Genomic DNA, 27,454 nt, shown 5'->3' with positions numbered 1-27,454 from the left:
AGGTTATAGGTAAGTTAGGTACTTATACACACACATACACACATTCATCAAATGGTCTTTAAAGATTATAAACAGATGTTGTAAATATAGTGGTCAATGGTGTAGATATGTCTCTCAATACCTTGTAATTGTCTAAATATGTGATATCCGTTTAAACTGTGTACAGTCTGGAGATGGCTTTATTGTGCAAATTCACTAAGAGCAGAAAACACCCAGAAAAAGTTGAAAATCTCCATAGTTTGCTGGGTCAGGAGTCAATGATTTTCAACTGCTATCCTGCCTTCTAGGCTTCTATTGATGGTCAGTTGCTCCTTGGGGATCCTCTTGCTGGTCCACTCTCCTTGTTGGGGATATTCTGCCTGATTCAGCAGATGCTAGCTTTCATTAGTAGAACACATCTGCTAGTTTCTCCCCTGGGGCCCCATAGGTCTTGCTGAGATCAAGCATGTGCACCAAAGACACAGTAAGTAGACCAGGGTCTGCTGATGCATTGGTAGCTTTCAGTTTGCCAATGCTCTAACCCTTTGTGACCTAAAGTTTTGTTCTAAAAAAAATCCATCCTTATTGTGAAATGGATGACATGTTGTAATAAGATGACTTTTACACACACACACACACACACACACACACACACACACACACACACACACATACACAAAGATGTATATAAATTTTCCATGGTAAGAAAAACCAAAATAATTGTGTGTGTATAAAAAATTTCATAAAAATGCCCTTAAACCAATTTTCTCTTTAGACAGTTATGATACAAATCCTGAATAGAAATAGCTTGAGGATGAAATTTGAGTTAACACATTATTAAACTTGCTGGAGAACGGACTGATGAGGGTAAAATATAGTTTTTTAATTATTTTAATTTCATGAATTACAGAAGGTGGTAGAGGGGCACAGAAGCAGCACTCTAGCATATTCAGTGCTTGGGATTGGACTCAGGACCTAAAATTTAGAAGCTCTAATTTCTTCCATGGTGCAACCTACCCATCTTCAGAGATATTTTTCTTTTGTTTTGTTCTAAAGATCTTATTTATTCATTAATGAGAGAGAGAGGAGCAGGGAGGATCTGCACGTTACTCTGGTATATGTGGCACCAGGGATTGAACTTCTGACCTCATGCCTGAGAATCCTATACTTTATCCACTCTACCTCTTCCTCCCAGTACCACTGATAATTTGGCTTTGATTGGAATTGGAACTACTGAAGAAGCACTATTGGGTGCTGGGTGGTAGTGCAGTGAGCGGGTTAAGCACACATGGCACAAAGCTCAAGGATAGGGGTTGGGATCCCAGTTTGAGCTCCCCACCTGCAGGGATGTCACTTCACAAGTGGTGAAGCAGGTCTGCAGGTGTCTGTCTTTCTCTCCCACTCATTGTCTCCCCCGACCCTCAATTTCTCTGTCCTATCCAGCAACAATGATAAACAAAAAGAACAACAAAAGGTGGGGGGGAGGTGATGGCCTGCAGGAGCAGTGGATTTGTAGTGCAGGAAGAAAAAAAAGAAAGAAAAAGAAACACTCTTACTCCATAAGTAAACCTGAGATAACAAGAGTCTTAAACAATTAAATTCCTTCCACTCTTGATCTTTGTCAATTGTATGTGCCTGACGTTCAGAAATAGAAATCCTTAGAAAAGAATTTGCGGTGCCTTTTCCATTGTAGTATAAAGATAGTAATTATATTAAAATGTGAATTCCTTTCTATCTCTGCACAGGTTGGAACAAGGACCTAGTCAGAAAGAATGCAGACCTACAATTTCACCCAGAATAGTGTCACTGACCACAGGGTAGGATATGAAGTCCATGATATTAAGGTAATATTACTGAATGTGCTTACTGTATCTTTGATTTATTAAGGAATCAAATTTTGGGGCCTGGTTTATTAAGGAATCAAATTTGGGGGCCTGGTTTATTAAGGAATCAAATTTGGGGGCTCTAGCAGGTATCCTTAGGCTGATCCTTGTGCTTTGCACCACCTGTGCTTAACCCACTACACTACAGCCCAACCCCTGTTAATATTCTATTATCTTCCTTTCCTTCTTGGCTTGGTCCCTTTATCTTGCTTGTAAATCTGTCATCTGAACTGAGAAGGTTGAAAGAGGAGGGGAGGGGGCCCACTGAGGTGGAAGGATCCAGGGCCACATGTATGCCCTGCCCACTTCACTCCCAGGTCAGACTGGCTTCCTCTGCCCCCTGGAGCCTGTCTGTGCATGTGTGTGTGGGGGTGGGGTGTTTACAAGTGTTTCCTGATGTTAGAACAGTCTCGTTGGAGTGTGACTGCTAACTGCTTTTTGGCAAGATACTATTTTAAATAGTCCTGGGGTCCTGATTGTGGTACACCTGGTTGAGCACACATGTTACAGTGCACAAGGATCCAAGTTCAAACCCCTGACCCCCATCTGCAAGGGGAAAACTTTTTGAGTGGTGAAGCCATGTTGCAGGTGTCTCTGTCTCTTTCCCTATCACCTACCTTCCCTCTGAATTTATGGCTGTTTCTATCCATTAAATAAATAAAGATAATAATAGAAAAATTAATTTACATGACAGAAGTCTACATCAAATTGGCATTTGAAGTAAGAAAGCTCTTTTTTGAGGTCCCCTGTTACAGAGCACATGAGTGGAAACAAACTGCTTCTGGAAAGCCTGTTTTTAGTAGCTTAACTTTTTCCTTTCTTTAATTTTCTTTTCTTTGTAAACTATCTTTATTTATTGGATAGAGACAGCCAGAACTTGAGATGTGATGGAAGGGGGAGATAGAGGGAGGGAGAGACAGAGACACTTGCAGCCCTGCTTAGTCACTTTTGAAGCTTTCCTCCTGCAGTGAGGATCAGGGGCTTGAATCCATGTCCCTGTGCATTGTTGTGTGTTTAACCAAGTATACCAGTGCCTGACTCCCCCCTTTTTTCTCTTGGCTTTTCTTTCTTTGTTTATTTTTCCTTTCTTTCTTTCTTTTTTTTTTTTTTTTTTTTTTTGCTTTTGGGCTTATCACCAGCTTTCAGGGCCAGCACTATGAATCCACTGGTGCTGGCAGCCATATATTTATTGATTCATTTATTTATTTATTTTGGCTAAGACAGAGAGAAACTGAGAGGGGAGGGGGTATATAGAGAGGGATAGAGACCTGTTTCTCTGCTTGTGAAGTGTCCCTCTGCAGGTGAGGAGCCAGGGCCTCCAACCAAGATAATCGCATGGGTCTTTGTGCTTTTATACTATGTGCACTAAACCCAGTGAACCCCCACCTACCCCACCCTCCCATTTGCATTCCTTTATAGGTGAGAGGAAATACAAAATAAGAGGCAAAATCTTCACCCAGCACTTTGTTTAGGGCAGAAGAAACTCTGCAAATGTCTCCCCTCAGCTTAGAGGGAGAGGGGAGTTTCTCTGCATGTGATGCCTCTTTTTTTTTTTAATTATCTATGTCTGGATTGACTGATTAGATAGAAAGAGAAATTGATAAGGGAGGAGCATATAGAAAGGGAAAGAGATAGAGACACCTCTAGCTATATTTCACCACTTGTGAAGTTTTCCCCCTGCAGGTAGGGGGCCAGGGGCTTGAACCCAGGTCCTTGTGCACTATGATGTATGCACTTAACCAGGTGCACCACCACCTGCCCCCATTTTTTTGCTTTTAAAGAAGCTTCCACTGATTTTTTTTGCATACAACTCTTTATATATGCTATTCTTTTTTAAAGGTTTATTTATAAAATGGAAACATTGACAAGGCCATAGGATAAGAAGGGTATAATTCCCACCACCAGAACTCAGTATCCCATCCCCTCCCAATGGCTTTCCTATTTTTTAACTGTCTGGGAGTATGGACTCAGAGACATTATGGTGTGCAGAGGTAGAAGGTCTGGCTTCTGTAACTGCTTCCATGCTGAACATGGTTGTTTACAGGTGGATCCATACTCTCAGTCTGTCTTTCTCTTTCCCTAGTGGGGCAGAGCTCTGGGGAAGTGGGGCTCCAGGACACATGGGTGGAGTCTTCTGTCCAGGGAAGTCCAGTAGGCATCTTGGTAGCATCTGAAACCTGGTGGCTAAAAAAAGACTTGACATATAAAGCCAAACAAATTGTTGACCAACCATGAACCTAAAGGCTGGAATGTTGCAGATGAAGATTTGGGGTCTCTGTTTTGAAGATAGCTAGTAGGCCTATTTTTAAAATGTTATATTCCAAAGGGATATTATATTCCAAGGGATATATATTCCAAAGGGACATTATATTCCTACTGCTTTGTCCTCTTCTCATGCAGTCTCATCCTGCAGGTAGCAGGATGGGTCTGGGCAAAGCCCTATTTCTTTTTCTGGCTCTGAGATTTTGAACTTTACATCCTGTCTCTAGATTTTATTCAAACTTAAGTCTGTCTCTAAACCCTAACACCATCAACACAAAATGAGTTGAGTTAGATTCTTAAAATTTATTTTGGATTTGAGTCCCCACCACACCTGCAGAGGAAAAGCTTTGTGAATGGTGAAGCAGTGCTGCAGGTCTCTCTCTCTTCTCCCTCTTTACTTCCTCTTTCCCTTTTGATTTCTGCTGTTACTATCCAATAAATAAAGATAATAAAAATATTTTTAAAATATTTTTTTAATTTTTAAAATATTTATTTTCCTTTTTGTTGCCCTTGTTATTTTATTGTTGTAGTTATTATTGTTCTTATTGATGTCCTTGTAGTTGGATAGGACAGAGAGAAATGGAGAGAGGAGGAGAAAACAGAGAGGGGGAGAGAAAGATAGACACCTGTAGACCTGCTTCACTGCCTGTGAAGCAAACCCTCTGCAGTTTGAGAGCCGGTGTACTTAACCCACTGTGCTACCTCCTGACTTCCCTTAGATTATTTTTAAGGAATTTGTATTTACAATTAAATTTTGATTTGATAGAACAAGGCAATTCATACAAGGAAGGGAGATAATGGAGAGAGAGAAAGACACATACAGCTCTGCTTGCTTGTCAAGCTTAACCCCACCCCCTAGTAGGTAGGCACTGGGGCCTTGAACCTGGGTTCTTAGTCATGGTTATGTGCATGCTCAACTGAGATCACCACCACCTGTGCCTATTTTAAAATTATTAAAGAATTTCTTAAGAATCCCCTCAACACTTTATCTGTACTATTCCAGCTTAGGTCCATGATTGGTCAACAATTTGTTCGGCTTTGTATTTTAACTCTTTTCAACCACCAGGTTCCAGATGCTAGCATAATGCTGACCAGACTTTCCTGGACAGACAACACCACCAATGTGTCCTGGAGCTCTGCTTCCCCAGAGCCCTTGCCCACTAGGACAAGGGAGAGACAGGCTGGGAGTATGGATCAACCAGTCAACGGCCATGTTCAGCGGGGAAGCAATTGCAGAAGCCAGACCTTCCGTCTTCTGCATCCCACAATGACCTTGGGTCCATATTCCCAGGGTTAAAAAACAAGAAAGCTATCAGGGGAGGGGATGGGATACAGAGTTCTGGTGGTGGGAATTGTGTGGAGTTGTACCCCTTTTTTTAAAAAAATATTTTATTTATTTATTCCCTTTTGTTGCCCTTGTTGATTTATTGTTGTAGTTATTATTGTTGTCGTTGTTGTTGGAAGTTGTACCCCTCTTATCCTATGGTTTACTCAATGTTTCCTTTTTATAAATAAAACATTAAAAAAAAAAAGGGAGTTCGGAGGTAGCGCAGCGGGTTTAGCGCAGGTGGCACAGCCTAAGGATCCTGGTTCGAGCCCCCAGCTCCCCACCTGCAGGGGCCTGGCCTCACAGTAGGTGAAGCAGGTCTGCAGGTGTGTCTATCTTTCTCTCCCCGTCTTCCCTTCTTCTCTTCTTCTCTTTGTCCCAGCTGCATCCAGCTCAGCGCCATGGAGCCCTGCTGCCAGCGCCCTGAGGCCCTGTCGCCCCCACGCCGCATTGCTTAGCGTCGCTTCGCGTCACGTCACCCCACGCGCGTCGCGTCACGTCACGTCACGTCAGCCCCACGCCGCATAGCGTCGCGTCACGTCACCCCCACGCCGCATTGCGTTGAGTTGCGTCGCACCCATAGGCCCCAGCGCTGGGGCCCTGGTCCCCGACTTGAGTGCCAGGCCACTACTGTGCAGAGGCTCCTGACGTGGAAGTACTGCTGCGGAGTCACGACGGTGCTGTGCTGGACAGCAGCGGCCATGTCCATCGTGCTCGGGCCATCTACTGCCATTCCTCCAATTCCAAGTAAGTGGCCCCCAGTGCCACCCGTCCTGGAAGGTGCTGGGTGGGGGGAGGGGCGAAATCGGGGTACAGCCACAGAGGCGCCAGCGCCGCAGGACCCCTTACCCCGGGCCAGGCACACCCCGAAGAGGTGGCTGCGCCCCCCCCAACCCCCAGGACCCAGCGGCCTTGAGCGGGGCAGTCCCCGGCAGGTGCGCACCCGGGGGAGGTGTGCGCGAGCCCCCAGACCCCACACCCCGGGCAGGGACACCCTGGAAGGGTGGCTGCGCACCCCAGATCCCGCTGTTTTCGGCTTCCAGGAGCGCAAGCACAGGGACCCAGTCTGAGAGTCTGGGCAGCCGGCCTTCCCTTTCCTTCCAGCCAGGAGAGGGGTCCTGGGGTCCCAGGGCCTCGCCCAGCATGTCCATGCCTGCGGCTCTGAGCGTCCTGAGGGTGAGGACCCGCCCGGGCAGCTCGAGGCCTGGCAGTGCGCCTCCCGCCCACCCCAACCGCCCGGGCAGGAGGGGACCCTGGTGGAACCCACCAGCCTGCCTTGGCTTCGGGAGTGGCCAGGCCCAGAGAACTTTCCGCGCGCCCGCCCATCCGAAATGTGCGCACTCTGTCCTTCCTCAGTGTGGCCCACGAAGGCTGTTTGGAATCCTGAACCTGGAGTTTGGCCTGGGGCAACATGGCGAGCCGGGCTCCCAGACTAAGGTGAAGGCCTGGGCGCGGGGTGTGGGTCCAGGTTGGGGGGTCTCCTCACACTTCTAGAACTGGAGTGTTTTCTCTGCCTCTGTCTCTCTCGGAAGAGACATGCATTTCTGAGCTGTGCCCCATGCTGGCTGGCTGGAACCCCTGTTGAGCCGTTTGCCAGGCTGTGGATTGGGTCTGGGCTGAGGGTCTGGCACTTTGCAAACTGCTGGTCCAGGGAGGCCACTCACAGCGCCCCCCCCCACCCCTTTCAGGAGGCCTGGGCCTGGCTGGGCTCCTTGCGCCATGGGGGGTAGGCGGGGGGGCGCCTGGGGCTCTTGTGTCTGCGAGGACAGTCCTGGGGGGACTTCAGTCCGCCTGCGCACAACAGGGCGGCCAGCGCACTGGCAGGTGGGAGCTGCAATAGGAGCTGGGCAGAGCCAGGCAGGAGCCAATCTTGGAGCTGGGTAGGAACCGGACAGGAACTGTGGTTTTAAAAAAAAGGAAATTAAAAAAAAGAAAAAAAATGTTACTTATTAATACCAAAAAGAGAAGCAGAGCATGACTATGGCACATGCAATGCTGGGGATTGAATTCAGGACTTAATGCCTACAGATCTACTGCCCTAGCCATTTTGCAATTCTAGAGTATAAATAGGTTATTTTATTTTTTTGTTGTTGTTGTCACCAAAGTCCCATTGCCTCCCTTTCTTTTTTTTTTCTTTTCTATTCTTATCCACTCTTTTTAAATTTTTATTTATTTTTCCTTTTGGTTTCCCTGGTTGCTTAACATTGTTGTGGTTATTAATGTCATTGTTGTTGGATAGGACAGAGAGAAATGGAGAGAGGAGGGGAAGACAGAGAGGGGGAGAGAAAGACAGACACCTGCAGACCTGCTTCACCACCTGTAAAGGGACTCCCCTGCAGGTGGGGAGCCAGGAGCTCTAACCACGAACCGCGATCTTTCCTCCGGTCCTTGAGCCTTGCGCCATGTGCGGCGCTTAACCCGCTGTGCCACCACCCGACTCCAACTGTCTCCATCTCTTAACACTTTTTAAATAAGATTATAATATAGTCCTAGCTTTGGTAGTGCATATACTGAAATTGGCATGATACAGAGAAGATTAGCATGGCCCCTGCTCAAGGATTACACACAAATTCATGAAGTGTACCATATTTTTTCAAAAAAAGTTTATAAAATATATGTACACATATAAATAATTAAAACCTTTTAAAGAGCCAGTTAATGCAAGCTGGGAGGTGGTTCAGTGGTAAGAGGTCTGGTTTGCATGTGTTGGATCCTAGGTCTGTCTGAACCCTTTTTCTACATATGCTGGAGCTCTTTTAAAAGATTTATTAGTGAGGGAGAAAGGGAGGAGAAAGAGAGAGAGATAGAGAGAGAAAACACTGTAGCATCAGTCTGTAACATGTGATGCTGGTGGTAGAATTCAGAACCTCATGCGTGAGTCCAAAACTCCAACCATTGTGCCAGCCTCCAGGGCTGCAGATTGGCTTTTTTGAAAAAAATCATGGTAATATTGTTCTCTTAACTGTACATCTTTTAAGTAATACAAAGACTTTTAAATTTTTTTTCTCAAATATTGTGCCTGGGGATCAATCCCACCCAGAACCTTGCACCTGCATGGGACAGCTGAGAAGCCTCCCCGCCAGTCTCCATTCTGTATCCTTTAAGAGAGGGAGACATGCAAAGCACTGCTCCTCTATGCACGGAGTCCCTCCCATTGCCTGCCTGTGCTGTGCACTTGCGGTGTGGAGGATCAGACCCCCAGCCACATGCTACGTAAAGCATGTGCTTTACGCCCTGAGCCGCCTTCTGGTCCTGAGTTTGATTCCTGGCATTGCACGTACCATAATGATGCTCTCATTCTCTTTTATGAATAAAAAAGTTACGTATGTACTTGCATAACAATTCCCAGTTTTCCATAAAGCAATCTATGTATCTTTTTTTTGTTTGTTATTGGATAGCGACAGAGAGAAATTGAGAGAGAAGGGGGAGATAGAGAGGAATAGAGACAGAGAGACACCTGCAGACCTGCTTTACTACCTGTAAAGCGACTCCTCTGCAGGTGGGGAGCAGGGGGCTTGAACCAGGATCCTAAACGGTCCTTGCTCTTTGTGCCATGTTGGCTTAGCCCACTGTGCTACCTTCTGGCTCCCTTAGGTATCTTTTCTAAAGCCTGTTAAATCTAAAATGTTCTTAATCTTTTGAAGTAATTTCCTGATTCATGTTTTCTTGTCTTAAACATCTTAGTTCTGTTTAAGTTTGCCTTGTGGGAAGTCCCATCTGTCTTTGGTCTTGGTAATTTTCCAGGGATTGTAGTTGAATGCCAGCAAGAATGCTCCCAGATAAAAAACAAAGAAATTGCTCTGCATGTGCTTCGAGGTAGGCTTTACCAGAAGATTATAGAGAAAGACAGGTGTCAACAGCAAAATGCCAAAAGACTGCAGGTAATATATATATACATTTAAATGAAAGAAAGAAAGAAAGAAAGAAAGAAAGAAAGAAAGAAAGAAAGAAAGAAAGGTGGGGGTCAGGTGGTAGTGCAGGAGGTTGAGTGCAGGAGGTGCAAATCACAAGGACTGGTGTAAGGAACCTGGTTTGAGCCCCTGGCTCCCCACCTGCAGGGGGTCGATTCATATGTGCTGAAGCAGGTCTGCAGATGTCTTATCTTTCTCTCCGTCTCTCTATCTTCCCCTCCTCTCTCTATTTCTGTCTGCCCTATCCACAAACAATGACAGCAATAACAACAATAATAATAACCACAATAATTATAAAACAGCAAGGGCAACAAAATGGAAAGGAAAAAAAAAGATTTATTTATTAATGAGAAGGAGTAAGGGAAGAACCAGAGCATCACTGTGACATATGCAATGCCAGAGATTAAACTGAGAACTTCATGCTTGAGAGTCCAATGTCTTATTCACTGCACCACCTGTCAGGACACTGCAGATAAGATTTATTTAGTAGAATCACTTAACAACTGTTCGAAGAGTCACTCTGCACATGCCTTACATATGGGAGTCCCTCGGATTGATTTCTGGCACCACTGAACAGCAACACAGATACAGCAAGCCAAGTTCAGTGGATAGTAGATCTGTGCTTAGGTCTCTATCTCAAAATTGTAAGCATTGAACTGAGAGATAGCTTATTGGTAAATTGCATACTGCACATGCAGGAGGCCCCAAGTTTGATCCCCAACATACAGAAGTTCTGAGTGGTGCTCTATCCATAAAAATAAATAAACGAAGGGGTCCAGAGCTTGCTCCCCCAGTAGAGTGCACATCATATCACCATGCTTGCAGACTTGGTGTTGAGCCCTAACACAACATGGGAGCACCAGGCATGATGGCAGGTACTGTGATGTTTCTCACATGCTCTTTCTCCCACTTTTTCTATTTCATTTTTTTTAATTTTTAAAGTCAATTTTCTTTTATATATATTAATATATTTATTTATTATTGGACCGAGACAGAGAAATTGGGAGGAGAGGAGGAGTTAGAAAAGGAGAGAGACAGAGAAACACCTGCAGTCTTGCTTTACCACTTGTGAAGCTTCCCCTACCCCCTGCAGCTGGGGACCAGGGACTTGAACACGATTCCTTATGCACTGAAATTTCTGTGCTAAAACAGATGCACCACTGCTGGCCCCCTGTATATTTTACTCATTTATTATTTCCTGGATAGAAATTGAGAGGGAACAGAAGATGTAGAGGGGGAGACACAGAGAGACACCTGCAGCGCTGCCTTACCACTTGTGAAGCTTCTCCTCAGCTGGTTGTATCTTGGGCTTGAACCTTAGTCCTTGTGAATTGTAACATGTTCACTCCACTGGTTACATCACCTCCCGGACCCCATTTTTTTCATTTTAAATTTAAAAGGAGAAAACGTCTGTTGGCAATAGTAGAATTATATAGTATAAAACTGTTGTACTAAAATACATCGATATATTCATCTTTTTTTAAAGGTCATTTTGTGAGTGCACATGTATACTGTGAGAGGACCAATGTTCAAGCCCTTGATCCCCACTTGCAGGCAGAAGCTTCACAAGCAGTGAAACACTATCTTAATGTGTCTCACTTTCTTTTTCCACTCTATCTCCCCTTTCCATCTCTATTTCTTTCTGTCTTACCAAACAAAAAGAAAAAAGACTTTTTAAAGGTTACTTTATATTAAAAATGTTATTTCATTATTCTTGACCAAGTAAAAATATCTCAGGACATATAGAAAATATACTCCATTGAGAATAAGAAATAACTTGAATGTTTAGGCTCTCTGTGTCTGTGCCAGAAGGGGTTTGCTAAGAAGTAATGCTTGGGAAATGTGAATTCCTAGCTTCAAGTCTACCTACTGATGCTCCTCTGCAATCTGAGACCATCGCAGGCAAGGGATTAATATATCATTTGCACTGTCACTTACACTACTGCAGGCTAAAACAAGGGTAGGGAAAGTGGAAAGGACAAAAGTAGGAAAAACTAAGATATCTAAATCAAAGTGACTAGTGACAGTTACTATAATGCTTACTGTTATGCAACCCACTTTTCCTAAAATGCTACAAGGTTTATTACAAATAACTAAAAAATATGGGTATTTTGGGCTTCCACATTCTCTTTCAACCCCATTCAGGTTTTACTTTTGTTTCTAAAGATTTATTTATTAATGAGAGAAATAGGGGAGAGGAAGAAGGAGACAGCATCATTCTGACACATCTGATGCCGGAGACCAAACTTGAGACCTCACACCTAAGAACTCCAAAGCTTTATCCACTGGACAACCTCCCAGACAGTGGCAGCCTTTATTTTTTTATAATTTAAAATATTATGATACTTTGCTTACTTAAGAGGCAAAATATTTATACAATCTGAAGAGAACAAGAGTATACATACTTTGCTTATTTAAATGATACATACACTTTAGTAGAACTTACACATTTGAATAAAACTACATACATATGTAATTCAAAATCTAGGAAATATCGAAAAATGTAGTGGGGGAAAACCCCTTTCTTACCCCTTGACCTTAGACTCTATAAGTAGAAAATATTAGAGTATGGTTTTTTTAATGAATTAATTTATTTTCCCTTTTTTGTTGCCCTTGTTTAACATTGTTGTAGTTATTGATGTTGTTGTTGGATAGGACAGATAGGAATGGAGAGAGGAGGGGAAGACAGAGGGGGAGAGAAAGACAGATACCTGCAGACCTGCTTCACTGCTTGTGAAGTACCTTTCCTGCAGGTGGGGAGCTGGGGGCCAGAACCAGGATCCTTCTGCCTGTCCTTGCGCTTTGCAGTATGGTCTTGGTAGAGCTATTTATTTCTGAACCCACAGGGAGTCGTAATAAATCTATGTAATAATATGTTTTATTTTACAACTTGAAAGTATCTTAATTTCCATAATAAATTTCATAAAAATGACCTTTAAACCAATTTTCTCTTTAGAGAGTTATGATACAAATCCTGAATAGAAACAGCTTGAGAAAGAAGTTTGAGTTAACACATTAGTAAACTTGCTGGAGATTGGACTGATGTGGGTAAAATATAGCTTTTTAATTATTTTTATTTTCATGAACTAAAGAAAGGGGTAGAGGGGCACAGAAGCAGCACTCTAGCATATGCAGTGCTTGGGATTGGACTCTGGACCTACAATTTAGAAACTCTAATTTCTTCCATGGTGCAACCTACCCATCTTCAGAGATATTTTTCTTTTGTTCTAAAGATCTTATTTATTCATTAATGAGAGAGAGAGAGGAGCAGGGAGAATCTGCACATTACTCTGGTATATGTGGCACTGGGGATTGAACTTGGGACCTCATGCCTGAGAATCCTGTACTTTATCCACTCTGCCTCCTTCTCCCAGACCACTCATAATTTGGCTTTGATTGGAACTGGAACTACTGAAGAAACACTCTTGGGGGCTGGGTGGTAGTGCAGCGGTTAAGCACCCATGGCACAAAGCTTAAGGTTAGGGGTTGGGATCCTGGTTTGAGCTCCCCACCTGCAGGGATGTAACTCCACAAGATGTGAAGCAGGTCTGCAGGTGTCTGTATTTCTCTCCTACTCCTTGTCTCCCCCCCACCCTTAATTTCTCTGTCCTATCCAGCAACAATGATAAACAAAAAGAACAACAAAGGGCGGGGGGAGGGATGGCCTCCAGGAGCAGTGGATTTGTAGTGCAGGAGGCAAAAGAAAAAGAAACACTCTTACTCCATAAGTAAACCTGAGATAACAAGAGTCTTAAACAACTAAGTTCCTTCTACTCTTGCTCTTGTCAATTGTATGTGTCTGACCTTCAGAAATAGAAATCCTTAGAAGAAAATTTACAAGTGCCTTTTCCATTGTAGTAAAGATAGTGATTGTGTTAAAATGTGAATTCCTTTCTATCTCTGCACAGGTTGGAACAGGAGCCCAGTCAGAAAGAATTTGGACCTACAATTTTACCCAGAATAGAGTCACTGACCACAGGGTAGGATATGAAGTCCAAGATATTAAGGTAATATTACTGAATGTGCTTACTGTATCTTTGATTTATTAAGGAATCAAATTTCGGGGCCTGGTGGTAGCACAACAGGTTAAGCATACATGGTGCAAAGAAGCCACCTGGCAGTGGTCCCAGTTCATGCAGATGCATGTGGTCCTGGTGATACTGCGGGGCCCATCCATGCTGGCTCTGGGCACAGCTCAGTGCCCCCCATCTGTGCAGTACTTAGGGGCCGGGGAGCCCACAGTGTACCACAGGGCGGCAGCAAGGCCCCTGTGTCGCCCTAGTTACAACATCTTCACTGGAGTGACTGTCAGTGTCACCTAGAGATGCCTGCTAGCCATATGCTGCTGGGCATTTCAGTGTTTGTTTTGCCTTTCTTTTATATTATTTTTTATATATTCTCTTTTTTTGCCCTTTTTATTGTTGTTGTATTTATTAGTATTGATGTCATCCTTGTTAGACAGGACAGAGAAAAATTGAGAAAAGAGGGGAAGACAGACAGGGAGAGAAAGACAACTGTAGATCTGCCTCACTGCCTGTGAAGCAACTCCCCTACAAGGAGGGAGCTGGGGGCTCGAACTGTGATCCTTCAGAAGGCCTTGCATTTTTGCCCCACTTGCCTTGACTGGCTGAGCTACTGCTCAGTTCCCTTTTTCCCCGCTTTTTAAAAAAAATTATTTATTCCCTTTTGTTGCCCTTGTTTTATTGTTGTTATTATTTTATTTTTAAATATTTATTCGGTTTTGTTGCCCTTTGGTTTTTGTTGTTGTTGTTGTTGTTGTTATTGTTGTTTTGTTGGGTGGGACAGAGAGAAATGGAGAGAGGAGGGGAAGACAGAGGGGGGGAGAGAAAGATAGACACCTGCAGACCTGCTTCACTGCCTGTGAAGCGACGCCCCTGCAGGTGGGGAGCCAGGGGCTGAAACCGGGATCCACATGGTGATCCTTCTGCTTGCGCACTTGTGCTTAACCTGCTGCACTACCAACCAAATCCCCTGTTGTAGTTGTTGTTGTTACTGATGTCATCATTGTTGGATAGGACAGACAGAAATGAGGAGAGTAGGGGGTCGGGCGGTGGCGCAGTGGGTTAAGCGCACGTGGCGCAAAGCGTAGGGACTGGCGTAAGGATCCTGGTTCGAGCCCCCGGCCCCCCACCTGCAGAGGAGTCGCTTCACAGGCGGTGTTGTAGGTCTGCAGGTGTCTATCTTTCTCTCCCCCTCTCTCTGTCTTCCCCTTCTCTCTCCATTTCTCTCTGTCCTATCCAAGAACAAAGCAATGTCAACAATGGCAATAATAACCGCAATGAGGCTGCAAAAACTAGGGGGAAAAATGGCCTCCAGGAGCAGTGGATTCATGGTGCAGGCACCGAGCACAGCAATAACCATGGAGGAAAAAAAAAAAAGAAAGAAATGAGGAGAGGAAGGGAAGACAGAGAGGGGAGAGAAACATAGACACCTACAGACCTGCTTCACTGCTTGTGAAGCAACTCCCCTACAGGTGGGAAGCCAGGGGCTCCAACCTGGATCATTACCCCCATCCTTGCACTTTGAGCCATGGGCGCATAATCAGCTGCACTACCACCCAAGTCTCCTTTTTTCGCTTTCTATATGCACTGAGTATGTGCTTGTCTCTGAAGGTCATGTATACCCTATGAGTTTTAGTCTTTTTTTTTTTTTTACCTCCGTAGTTATCATTGGGCTTGGTGGCAGCACTAGGAATCCACTGCTCCTGGAGGCTATTTTTACCATTTCATTGCCCTTGTTGTTGTTGTTGTTGCTATACCTGTTGTTGGACAGGACAGAGAGAAACTGAGAGAGGACAGGAAGACAGAGGGGGAGAGAAAGACAGACACCTGTAGACCTACTTCACTGCTAGTGAAGCGACCTCCCCCACACACATAAGGAAGTGGGGGCTCAAACTGGGATCTTTATGCCCATCCTAGTGCTTTTAGCCATGTGTGCTTCTCCCGCTGTGTACGGCCTAGCCCCCGGTATTTGCCTTTAATGACTTTGGTGTACCTTACTAATAATGAGACTATTTCTCATATAGACTCAGAATAATACTTTGATCGGACTTTTCAGGAAGCATTTCTTTAGATCATGTTCAGAGTTATATTTCTCTTTTAAAATATTTTTCATGACATGCCCGGTTTTATATATATGGAGACAGAGATAGAGGCAAAGGCAGGGAATGAGAGACAGAGAGACAGCGTCCCAGCATATACAGAACCTATCTGGCTGGAATGATCACCTAATCTGGCACTCTCTCCGTCTCAGGAGATGTTCTCATCCCTACTCCCAGCCTGTCCTGGGACCCTCTTCCTAGTAATTGCTACCTCTGCATTTTTCCTAGTTAACATGGATTTTTGATCATTTGAGAGTTGGTCTCTACTCTTGAAAGTTGCTCACACTTTCAAGGTGTTTCCCTCCTCCCCCCTACATTAAGGAGCACTTTAACTGCTATGTGGATAAAATATATTTCCTTGCAAGGGAGTATTTGAAACTATGATCTGTATTTAAAGTTGATTTACAAAGTGCTGAGTTTGCTAGAATATATATCTATCATTTACAAGGAAACAGTCACTGTGCAAGAAGAAATACAGTGTTGACAATAGTGTTTCAAGCATATAGTGTTCTTATGCACTCAGTCCAAGAGTTACTGAAATCAACAAAGTTTACTCTCAAACTGTAGTCAATTCTATGGAGCTAAGAGAATTTACATTTTTTACTTGCTTCATTTTTTGTGAACCTTTGGGAAGCTAAAGACAAGTTTTCTTCAAGTAGATCCTGTGAAAGGTGGGTTGTAACCCCAGTTTTTAAAAAAAATATTATTCAAGGTTCCTGCACAGCATCAGATGTGTCTGACTTCTAAGGAAAATGAGACCCCAGACACATTGATGGGTGAGTGTCAAAATATTTAAGTTGGGATGGTTGGATTTAAAATAGCAGTTCAAAACTCTCTCAATAGCAGCTGTTTAGTATTAAGCTTAATTGTCTTCACACATTTCATCCATTCTGACCAGCCCTTAATATGGCACAAAAATCAGAACTGCCTTGCTAAAAGTTTTCTTTAATACACTAAAGAATATACTTATTTGTACATCTGGGGAACAATATAGTTGCTGGATCTTTCTATTTGTTTTGTCATCTCAGTGTAATTTGTTTTAGGTAAAATAATTAAAATAATGAAAATAGAAACCAGGCATTGCACAATGTAAAGGCATCAATACCCCTGTCCCAAACTCACCTGTTACCAGTGTCTTTTTCATCCCATTTTCCATGTTTTCAGCTACATGTTCTCAGGGAAAAAAAACAAAACTCAGACCTGCTCCTCTGCACCTCTAACCACACTTGATGGTGTTGTTAGCCAAAGAGGTGAAGTCTCCTATTTTTTTCACCAAGAAGTGCTGTCTTGAAAAAAATATTTTGAGGGAGAGGCTGGGTGGCTCACCTAGTTGAGAGCACATGTTACAGTGCTAAAGGACTCAGGTTGAAGCCCCTGTTCCCCACCTGCAGGGGGGAAAGCTTCATGAGTGGTGAAGCTGTGCTGCTGGTGTCTCCCTCCATATCACCCCCATTCCTTCTCAATTTTAGGCTGTCTATCCCATCAATAAATATATAAAGATAATAAAATATTTTTAAATATGTATATTGAAGGGGCTGGCAGTGTACCTGGTTAAGCACACATAGTACTCAGAACAAGGACCCATGCAAGGATCAAGTTTCAAACCCCACTCCCCACCTTCAGGGGGGTCGCTTCACAAGAGTCGAAGCAGGTCTGCTAGTGTGTCCTTCGTTCTCCCTCCTCTCACCTCTCAATTTCTTTTTTTAAATTTTTTTTATATTTACTTATTTATTCCCTTTTGTTGCCCTTGGTGTTTTATTGTTGTAGTTATTATCAATGTCATTGTTGGATAGGACAGAGAGAAATGGAGAGAGGAGGGAAAGACAGAGAAGAGGAGAGAAAGATAGACACCTGCAGACCTGCTTCACCACCTGTGAAGCAAGTCCCCTGCAGGTGGGGAGCTGGGGCTCAAACCGGGATCCTTTCGCCGGTCCTTGCATTTGGAGCCATATGCGCTTAACCCGCTGTGCTACCGCCCGACTCCCACCTCTCAATTTCTGTATTATCCAATAAAATGAAAAAATAAGCCACCAGGAAAAGTGGATTCTTATTGAGCCCCAGCAATAAGTAACCCTGGAGGCAAAAAAAGGAAAAATCTGTTAATTGATTTATTCATTACCTCACTAATCATATCTTTCTCTCCCCCCTCTGTCTTCCCCTCCTCTCAATTTCTCTCTGTCCTGTCCAACAACAATGACAGAAATAAAAATCAATAATAACTAGAACAAAGATAAACAAGGTCAAAAAAAGGAAAAAATACCCTCCAGGAGCAGTGGATTTGTAGCATAGGCACTGAGCCACAGCAATTACATGGGGTGGGGGATTAAAGAAAAAAATAAAAAAGAGAGAGGGTGACTTTTAAACCTACTTCACCACTCATTAAAAATCCTTCCTGCTGGTGGGGAGTAGGGGCTCAAACCCAGGTCCCTGTGTATGGTAAGAGCAGTCAGCTGTGTGCATCACCAGCCATGCCCCATTCTAACATAGTTATCTAGTTGTCTGTTTTAGGTTGCTTCCATATTTTGACTTACCAACTATATAGCTATATAAACATAGCTGTGCATATGTCTTGGGACTAGCATACAATTAAATATTAGAAATTAAAGTACATATATATGTTTTTTAACAGACTATTATTATTGGAAAGGGCAGAGAGAAATTTAGAAGGGGGGGGAGGTGGAGAAGGCGAGAGACAGATATGCACCTGCAGCCCTGCTTCACCACTCTTGAAGCTTTCTCCAACTCAGGCGGAGATCAGAGGCCTGAACCTGGTTCAATGTACACTGTAACATGTGGGCTCAACCAGATGTGTCACTGCCCGGACCCTAAAAATATATATATATATATTCTTTATATATTTTTAAAATATTTTATTAATATTTCTTTATTCCCTTTTGTTGCTCTTGTTTTATTGCTGTAGTTATTACTGTTGTAGCCGTTGTTGGAAAGAACAGAGCGAAATGGAGAGAGGAGGGAAATACGGGGGAGAGAAAGATAGACACCTGCAGATGTGCTTCACACCTGTGAAGCAAAGCCCCTGCAGGTGGGGAGCCTGAGGCTGTAACTGGGATCCTGATGCCTGTCCTTGTGCTTTGCACCAAGTACACTTAATCAGATGCACTATCAGCAAACTCCCAATTCTTTATATTTTAATGAGAGATATACAAAAAGAGAAAGATCAGAGCACTGCTCAGCTCTGGGTTATGGTGGAGCTGAAAATTGATCCTGGGTCTTCAGAGCCTCAGGCATGGAAGCCTTTGACATACAGAACCATTATGCTGGCTCCCCAGCAGGGTCAGTGGAAGATAAGGAAGTTAGATGAGTGACATGCCTGGAGACAATCTGAGTATTCAAGACTATGGGAAGTTCTCAAAAATTGAGAAAAGTGGGCAGTTAGTGTGTCACCCAGTAGAGCACTTAAGTTGCCATGTTGGTGACCCGGGTTCCAGCTCCAGTCCCCACTCGCTAGGTGGGGATGGCGGAAAGTTTTAGAAATAGTAGAACAGTTCCGCACCTCAGTTCTTCATCTTTGTCTCTACATACATTCAAAATTAATAAATAAAATAAAGACAGCTGATGATGATGTTAGAGTCCTGTAGCTAATAATAGTAATAACATAAATGATATATTTATTATATATGAATAAAATAAATTAAATTAAATGAAGACAGCTGATAATGATGATAGAGTCCTATAGCTAATGAGCAGGAGCCATAGCATTAGCAACAACAATGAAACATCAAAAAGGAAACGACACATGGGCCTTTAGAGTTTTTCAAATATTATGAATAGGGTACAGAAAAAGTACAGGTAGTCAATAAATACATAAAAAGTACAGGTAGTCAATAAATACATAAAAATATTACACTTGTTATTAGGGAGGTGCAAAAGAAACTATAATGTTGATTGTATTTATAAGTAGCTTAAAAAAGTGGGTCACTATTGAAAAATAGTTACTGTTTTCATTGTTGTAATTATTGTTGTCTTTGTTATTAGATAGAATAGAGAGAAAAGGAGAGAGGAGGGGAAAACAGGGGTGGAGAGATAGATAGACACCTGCAGACTTGCTTCACCACCTGTGAAGTGACTCCCCTGCATGTGGGTAGCTGGGGATCCTTACGCCACTCCTTGCATTTCACGCCATTTGCCCTTAACCCTTGCGCTATTGCCCAACTCCCTGTTTCTATCTTTTTTTTCCTTTCAGAGAGTTTAAACTTTTAAAAATTTATTTATTCCCATTATTGCACTTTTTATTTTTTTATAGTTATTGTTGTTGTTGACCTTGTCAGATAGGATAGAGAGAAATGGAGAGAGGAGGGGAAGACAGAGACGTGAAGGGAAAGATAGACACCTGCAGACCTGCTTCACCAGTTGTGAATCAACTCCCCTGCAGGTGGGGAGCTGGCAGGTCTAACTGGGATCCTTACCCCGGTCCTTCTGCTTTGTGCCACCTGTGCTTTACCAGCTGTGCTACTGCCCAACTCCTGACCTTAAACTTTTATAATTATCGGGTATGGTCCTAGTGTACACAGGCTTTCATTTTTTAAATTTTGACAAAAGCATACTCTGATATTTTAGAAAATGTGTGCTTTTTATTTTGGAAATGCGTACTTGCTTGTTTAAAAATGTCACTTCTCTTGAAAGAATGTTGGGTGTTATATTTTCTAAAGTTCTTAGTAGGCAGTTAGTACTAAGTTTTCCTAAAAAGAGAAAGGGCAGTCAGGTTGAACAGTGACCTTCGTTTCCCCAGGATGCCAGTTTTGACCTGTGACCTTCTGATCTACATGTGGTGTACAGATGCCAGTGTCAGCATAATGAGTGGCTATTCCATGACCATTTGTCCCCACAATTGGTGACTATCTGGGAAGTGCTGGGCTAAGGAGTCTTTAAAAGGCTAGTAGCTGAGGGCCTATGGCAGTAGAGGTGTCACCTTGAACTTTGCAGTGAAATGTGCTGATCACAGTAACAGCCATCCAGAAGCCCAAAGTGCGCCATCTTTAGTCTCTGCTACTGTCTCCTCCTGGGCTGACTGTAGACTCAGCCATGTCCTTGCTCTGGCCCATGGAACATGGACAAATGGGAAGCAGGCAGAGACCTCAGTGGCTGTCTGGCTATGGTATGGGAGCCCTTCTTCTGGCACTGAAGAAGCTAGGTGCCACCCTGTGGAGATTTGGGGAACAGGCAACACACAGAAAATAGATCCAGTTGAGCTATGAGCTGCCTGCAGACACATGGGACCTCAGCTAATGCAGAGCTGCCCAGAGGAGCCCACCAAGGTTTCATCTGAGCCCTGAGCAAAGAGAGGGGCCATATAAGGTACAGAGTCAGGGAGTGATATTTATTATAGTAATACAATCAACAAGAAAATACAATAAAAGACTCTATAACTACATACATACAGTGAAAGGAATAAGAGAGAGATTTCTGTGAAAAGACCTTCAAAGCAGGATGTAAGAAGGGATCAAGGAAGATGCCTCAAATGAAATGAGCTGGATGTGAGATGTTGACATTTTTCATTGTGACCCCACTAGACAAAAAGTTTAAAAGAACTGCCTTAGTCAGAGGGCTTCATGTCTTCCACCAGGAAGTTTACACATAGATGGCAGGACTGAGAACTAACTCAAAATCCTGCAAAGGATTAAGAAAATAATTGTTCTCAGTTGGATATCATAAAGTAACAGGGAAAAGAAAGGGTCAGTTCTAGAAAGGGGAAGCTGTCTGTAGGCATTTCAGCAGACACCCAGGTGGCCTCACTGATTGTAGATTTTCCAGGGGAGCCCTGAGCCATTATCAGCTGAGTAGGTTGTAGGTAGGGGGCTCTCTGAATCCCATTTGGAGAGACCTGAGATGTTCCATCTCTGAGCCTTTCTGGAGGCGTCACTCTCCCGGATTGGAATTAGCAGTCTGTCTTACTGTCATGCCTGAAATGAAAAACAGAGAGCTGTCTTAGTTAAATCACATTGTCATATACTAGCTTCTTCTTGATTCCTGAAGAAATAAGTTAAGCCAAAGAGAGTATTTCTCCATGGAGATAAATATATGAAAGGGCTAAGTGGTGGCCACCTGGTGAGCACACATGCCACAGTGAACAAGGACCTAGGTTTTTGCCCCTATCCCCACCTGCAGGGGGGAAGCTTCAGGAGCCGAAAAGCAAAGCTGTAAGTATCTCTCAATTTCTTCCCCACTGTCTCTCCCTCCCATCTGAATTTCTATCGCTAGCAATTAGGTAAATTGAATTATTATCAGAAGAGTTAAATATATTAAAACCTAGTCAACATTTCCTCTCAACACAGCAAGATTCTGCAGCCTCCACCCAGAATGTGCTGTCACCAGGACAATGAGTCAAGTCCTGCCATTGTTGGGATGTGATTCTCTTGTCCTGTTTTAATCAGCCAGAAACCTTTGTCTCACACAGACTAGTTGCTCGAATTAATCTCACATGGCCTAAGGTCACCCAGACTCATGGTGTAGATGAGGTGTGTCCAGGAGCCTGGTCACCTTTGTACCACTGGCATCAGTCAGGAAGGAGGTGCCTACCTCTAGCAGGATCAGGGGACTTGGATGTAGGGCCTCACTCCTCCCTGTCTTCCTTGTTAAGCTCTGTGTGGCTGCTGGTGCACAACACGGACATGATGCAGGAGAACTGAGTGATGGTGGCCTTCTCCTTCTGGTGTAGCAGATAGACACAGTCCATGATGTCCTCCACTGCCAGATTCACGGGGATGATGGGGTGGCTCAGGGCATAGCTGTAGAGTGACAGCTTGTGGGTGGCCCTGTCTCCATAGCCCATCAGGTATTCAGTACTGAGCTCAGAGGCAGTGAGCTCTAGCAGAGGCAGCCATGAGGGGGCACTGTGCAGACGGTTGAACACGGAGCTCTGCCTGATGCTTTCCACATCATGGAGGGTGGTGTCAGAGTCATCCCTCTGGTCCACAGCCACCAAGATGCTCTTGTGGTGGCCTCTGTCAACAGAGCTGCCCAGGGTCCAGGTAGAGTCACCCCCAGTGCAGAGACCTGTGATCATAGCAGTGGGATTAGCAATGGACAAAGTAGGGGCCCTAGGGAGCAGAGCAGAGGCAGTGAGAGCATGAAGGACGTGGAAAACCAAGGGGTCGAGCGTCCACTTTCTAACTGAGACCTTTGTAGAGGGACAGATGGAGGTAGCAAACCCAATTATAAGAGTATGACATGATTCCTGCATATTAGCAGGAAAATCTTTGAGGATTTGGGAAAGGAGACCTGGACTCCCTACTTTTGATTGAATTTGAAGGTGTATATAACTGGCCTTGGCTTTTTATTGGAGAACTTAAGAGGTTTCTAGAAACTTGGAAGTAGAAGTTATCATGCTGGGTCACTATTAGTTCTGGTGTATATTCTGATCCCATTTCCATAGTGAGGCTGGTTTTCAGTATCATGAGCTTGATTTCAAGAGGGGAGAAATGTCCAGAGAGGTGGCACTGGCAGCAAAGTGTTCAATTTCCCTCTCCTCTGCTGGCCCTGAACTGAGGTCTGGGCTTGTGGAGGAACTAACCTGGGGTGTCCTCAAATAGCTGCTCCAAAAGGAAGGACTCCTGGTGGCTGGAAGCCAAGCCAGAGATTTCCTGATCCTGTGACTGGTCCTCAGTCACCTGTAGTGGAGCCATTCCATTTTTATAGTGATATTCTCTGTCTGTATGGAGAGGAATCCAAAATAGGTTCAGGCTGAAGTGGTCGTAATGAGCCCATTGTGACCACAGGATGTAGCTAGAGCATGGCAAGGGAGCTGTGTCTTCCTTGGAGATGTGCATGTTTTTCTGTGGGACTGCTGGGTCCCTGCCAATCTCCCCACCCCCTTGGGATTGATTTTCAGTGTCATGAGCTTGTTTCAAAAAGGAGGTATGACTTGGCAGGAGGCATGTACAGGAACCCAGCTGGTCTCCACATGTGAGGCTGTGGGAGTCATCTGCTTCTAGTGGAAGCCCCTCAGTGGCTGGCGTTTGACCCCCTTCATGTTTATGCAGATGTTTGACACCTACATGTAGAGAAACTCCCATCTAGGTCCAGGCTGACCATGAAGAGACTCACCTCACTGTAGAAGATGACACATGGGCCTTCTTTGGACCTTCTGTGCAAAGAAGGCTGTGTCTCTGTGTCTCTGTGTCCAAGAGTCTGACAGGAGACCCTGCCCTAGCATGTGCCCCAAGAAAAGAGTTGACAAAGTAAAGAGGAAGATGTTCTTATACATCCCTGTGCCTGGAATGCAATGAATTCCTCATGAGGAAGAGCTTTATATATCAGTCCTGTCTGCCACAGAGAAGTAGAGAAGCAAGGACTGTCATTAGAGCCTGTTACAGAGTAGTAGTTGGTCAGTGTCTGTTGAATTCATGGAGGCCTACTGCTTGCACTTTTCCCTGTCAGAAGGTATTGAAGCTAAGCTGGAATCCATTTTTCCTGATCCTTTGTGGTTAATGTCTCACTCCAGTCAGCCTCTTAGATTGCCCTGACACTCACCTGCAGGTGGCTCTGTGGTTTCTTCCATCCTAGAACTCACAGACCCCTGACCAGTTTCCTCAGAGTCCTGGGAGAGAAAGAAGTCAGGGTCACAATAAGCCTTTGGAGTGAGCAGTGGAAGAACACATTTCCCAGCAGCTCTGTTTCCCCCAGAGAGAGAGAGAGAGACAGAGACAGAGAGAGAGAGAGAGAGAGAACCCTGTGTCCAGTATCAAACTACTTGACCCCTGGGGGTGACTGTGGTTTAGAATCACCACTGTAGATTTACATGAATACTTGGATTTTCAGTGCATGTTTAGAAGTGTGATGACAAGGGTATTTGGATTCGTTCCTGCATGCTCTCTAGTCTCAGGATATGCACACAGGTAACTCTCAGTTGAGAGTAATTTGTAATTTAAAATGTCAGCTATCTAATCAAATACTTTTAAAAATATATATCTTCCCCCCACTAGAGGAGAAGAATTTCCTGGTGTTTGAAGAGGCAGGAAACTGGCATCAATGCTGCAGAGTGAAGGCCAACCCTGACATGATGCAGATTTCAAATTATGCAAAAGAAGAAATAAAAAAGAGAGAGAGAGGGCTAGGCAGTGTTGCAGCTGTTTTGGCACACACCTTACCAAGTGCAAGAACCAAGGATTGGGTGCCACTACCCTGCCAGAAAGCCTTATTATTGACATACTAAGCTGATAATGAAGATGAAAATTAAGGAGGAATTGGTTTGAGATAGGTGATTAAAAATAATCCCATTCTAATGCAGTAAAGAATTGTAAAAAGAGCACACAGTGTACAAGGGAAATGCAGACAGTATCCATAGGTCAAGTATATATGTAAGTGGATCTTATGAGAATATCATAGTGGGATCTCCTAGCATAATGGTCATGCAAAGAGACTGTCATGCCTGAGGCTCCAAAATCCCAGGTACAACACCCTGGATGACCATAAGCATTAAGCCAAAGGTGAGCAGTGCTCTGGAAAAAAAAAAGAGAAAGAAAGAAAGGAAGGAAGGAAGAAAGAAAGAAAGAAAGGAAGAAAGAATCCTCCTCAGGGCCAGGCAAGACAGTACACCTAGTTAAGTACACACATTACTATGGACAAGGACTCATGTTCTAGCCCCGGGCCCCACCTGTAGGGGGACAGCTTCATGAGTAGTTAAGCAGTGCTGTAGGTGACTCTGTCTCTTTCCTTCTCTATCTCCCCTCCCCTCTCAGTTTCTTTCTGTATCTATCCAAAGTAAAACAAAGAAACAAAAAAACTCCAAGGGAAGAATATGGTGTCCCATATCTGAAAATGGGGAAAGATTTAAGATGGGAAAGAAAAGATATCCGAGGTCACATGATGGAAAGACTCTAACTGAATGAAAAGTACCTTTACAAATTTGAGAAGATACTCAGAATTACTTTGTTCAAATTCACATGACTCAGTTCTTTAGCCCTCACCTCCTCAATTCATTAAGCATAATCAGCTCCAGGCCCTGCCCCCAAATGGAAGCTCCAATGTATCTCAAGGTTTGTGAGAACTATGAAGTTATCTCTTATGGGAGACACAGGGATTTGGAGTGGGGTGAGCATGGAACTCTACCCGTATACGTGGATAAGCTTATTAACCATTATTCAGTCACTGCTGAAAATGTGGGTAAGAGAATGTCTTAGTTCTCCATAGTAAATGTCTTAGCTATTGTACTGCAATTCCAGAAACCAAATGATACGCAGAGCTCCTGGCTGTCATTCTCTTCTTTTTCATTTTCTTTAATAGCGGGGAAACGGGGGAGAAAGGGGTAGAGAAAGAGAGAGAAACCTGAAGTACTGCCTCACCGCTCATGAAGCTCCCCTGCCACAAGTAGGACTCAGGGACTTGAACCCAGGTCTCTTGCATGGTAATGTGCACTCTACCGGGTACACCACTGCCTGGTCCCTCCTAGCTTGCTTTTGGTCCAGTAGCATAAAGAAAAGTGAGGTTGTTATTTTTTCTTTAATTAGTAGAGTCACCCATTCCAGGAGGAAAACATCCACAGGGAGCAATGCAGACCACTCTGTATATGCAAGACAGGGTTGCATTCAGTCTAAGCTCCCTTTTTTGTGTCTATAGAGAAGTGTGTGTAAATAGGAAAATACATCCGTCCGGGTGGTATGTGCTGAATTCTTCCCTCATCTCTAGACCACTTTCTGTGTAACGCAGGAACTTGGAATGTAAGTTCTAGTCTTAGAAACACTCACACAGGTGCGTTCTGCCTCCTTTTGGTTGATATCCAGGTAGTCCAGAATGGCGGTATAAATTTTGCTAATAGATTCCACAGTGACCCAAAAGAGAGAAGGAGAAATGAGCTGTTAGACTATTATCAAATGAACTTGTGTTTTGGCTAATCATTTCAGCATTTTTCAATGGTTTTTCAAGATATCAAGTTTTTAAAGATACGTGCAAGACTTAATGAGAATAACAGTATGCAAATGTATTTCTGGAGAATGAGACAGATCCCAGAAAACATGTCTGTGGTGTCAGGTCTCTGAGACCAGGGCTGAACACCCCATCCTCCAGGCCTGCCTGGAGTCCAGGCCAGAACCTCCCTGGGCTGTAGCTCTGGCAGGTTCATTTGCTTTGAGAACCAGCCCATGGAGAAACCTGCCCTTAAGTCAGGGCCATTTAATTCATGGTGCAGGGTGATGTTAGCTCCCATCACAGCATGAAGAGAAGGGGGACAAGAGGGAGGGGCATTGACTGCTTGGACTCTGCATTCTGAGAACTTGAAAATTTGAAATACATGAAATAAGGACATACTCAGAAAGCTCGTTATACCATTGCTCCATCTTCTCATCTGATCTGAAATCCAAGAGAAGGGGAGAAAAACAGTTAAAATGCACATTCACACAAACATATTATGAGTGTTGGCCAGTGTAAACAGCATCATTGATTGTTATTGGTGGGACTGTGTGATCCAGGAGTCCTGTCCTGGTCACGGTGCTGAGGGGCCCTGCTCTTTGACAGTTTGCTGGGTTGGCAAGGAAATCTTCTAAATGGAGGAGAAATTGGATTTAGGGCCCTTTGGTGGTGCTGGTGGTTAACTGCACATGCTACCATGCACAAGGACCCGGGTTCAAGCCCCTGGCCCCCACCTGCAAAGGGCTTAGCAGCTACATGTGTTTGCTTGTATCAGAGCCAGTGGGAGCCAATGGAGAGCACAGAGCTGTCCTTGTGGGGGTCAGAGCACCTGTGGCTAATAGACCCCCAGATGGAGCTGTGCTCCCCCTAAGAGTCATGAGGAGACAGGCAGGGCCTAGCTGCAGTCTTACTGAAAAGAGACCACGAAGCTGCGGTCAGCCCAGCCTAAGACCAGTGATGTGTGGGCTCTTGTGGCTTTCCTCATGTTGGGTTCCACCCACATGTCCATCAGGGGTGCCAAGTACTTGATTCGGAAGTGACTCTTGTACCTGGAGAGGGAATAGAGCACAGCACTGTTAGCTTGCATCCCAGCGATCTGGGAGTATCT

General features: G+C 44.1%; 1 long non-coding RNA gene and 1 other non-coding gene across 3 annotated transcripts in view; both read left to right on the top strand.

Moving 5' to 3' along the window:
- The first annotated feature begins 7,937 nt into the window (after positions 1 to 7,937).
- LOC132537193 (U6 spliceosomal RNA) lies at positions 7,938 to 8,044 on the top strand. Its single transcript, XR_009548656.1, has one exon. It is a non-coding gene; the product is annotated as a U6 spliceosomal RNA (small nuclear RNA).
- Positions 8,045 to 13,285: 5,241 nt separating this feature from the next.
- Positions 13,286 to 27,454, top strand: part of LOC132537005 (uncharacterized) — a 155,278-nt gene continuing 141,109 nt past the window's right edge. The window contains exons 1-2 of one of the 2 annotated variants that reach the window (XR_009548516.1): positions 13,286 to 13,369; positions 16,196 to 16,259. This is a non-coding gene — a long non-coding RNA (uncharacterized LOC132537005). The remainder of the gene's footprint in view (positions 13,370 to 16,195; positions 16,260 to 27,454) is intronic. The other variant, XR_009548517.1, reaches the window with a different exon arrangement.

The sequence above is a fragment of the Erinaceus europaeus genome, chromosome 2 (assembly GCF_950295315.1).
Source record: "Erinaceus europaeus chromosome 2, mEriEur2.1, whole genome shotgun sequence".
Taxonomy (NCBI): Eukaryota; Metazoa; Chordata; class Mammalia; order Eulipotyphla; family Erinaceidae; genus Erinaceus; species Erinaceus europaeus.
This window is presented reverse-complemented; position numbering and strand designations above follow the sequence as displayed.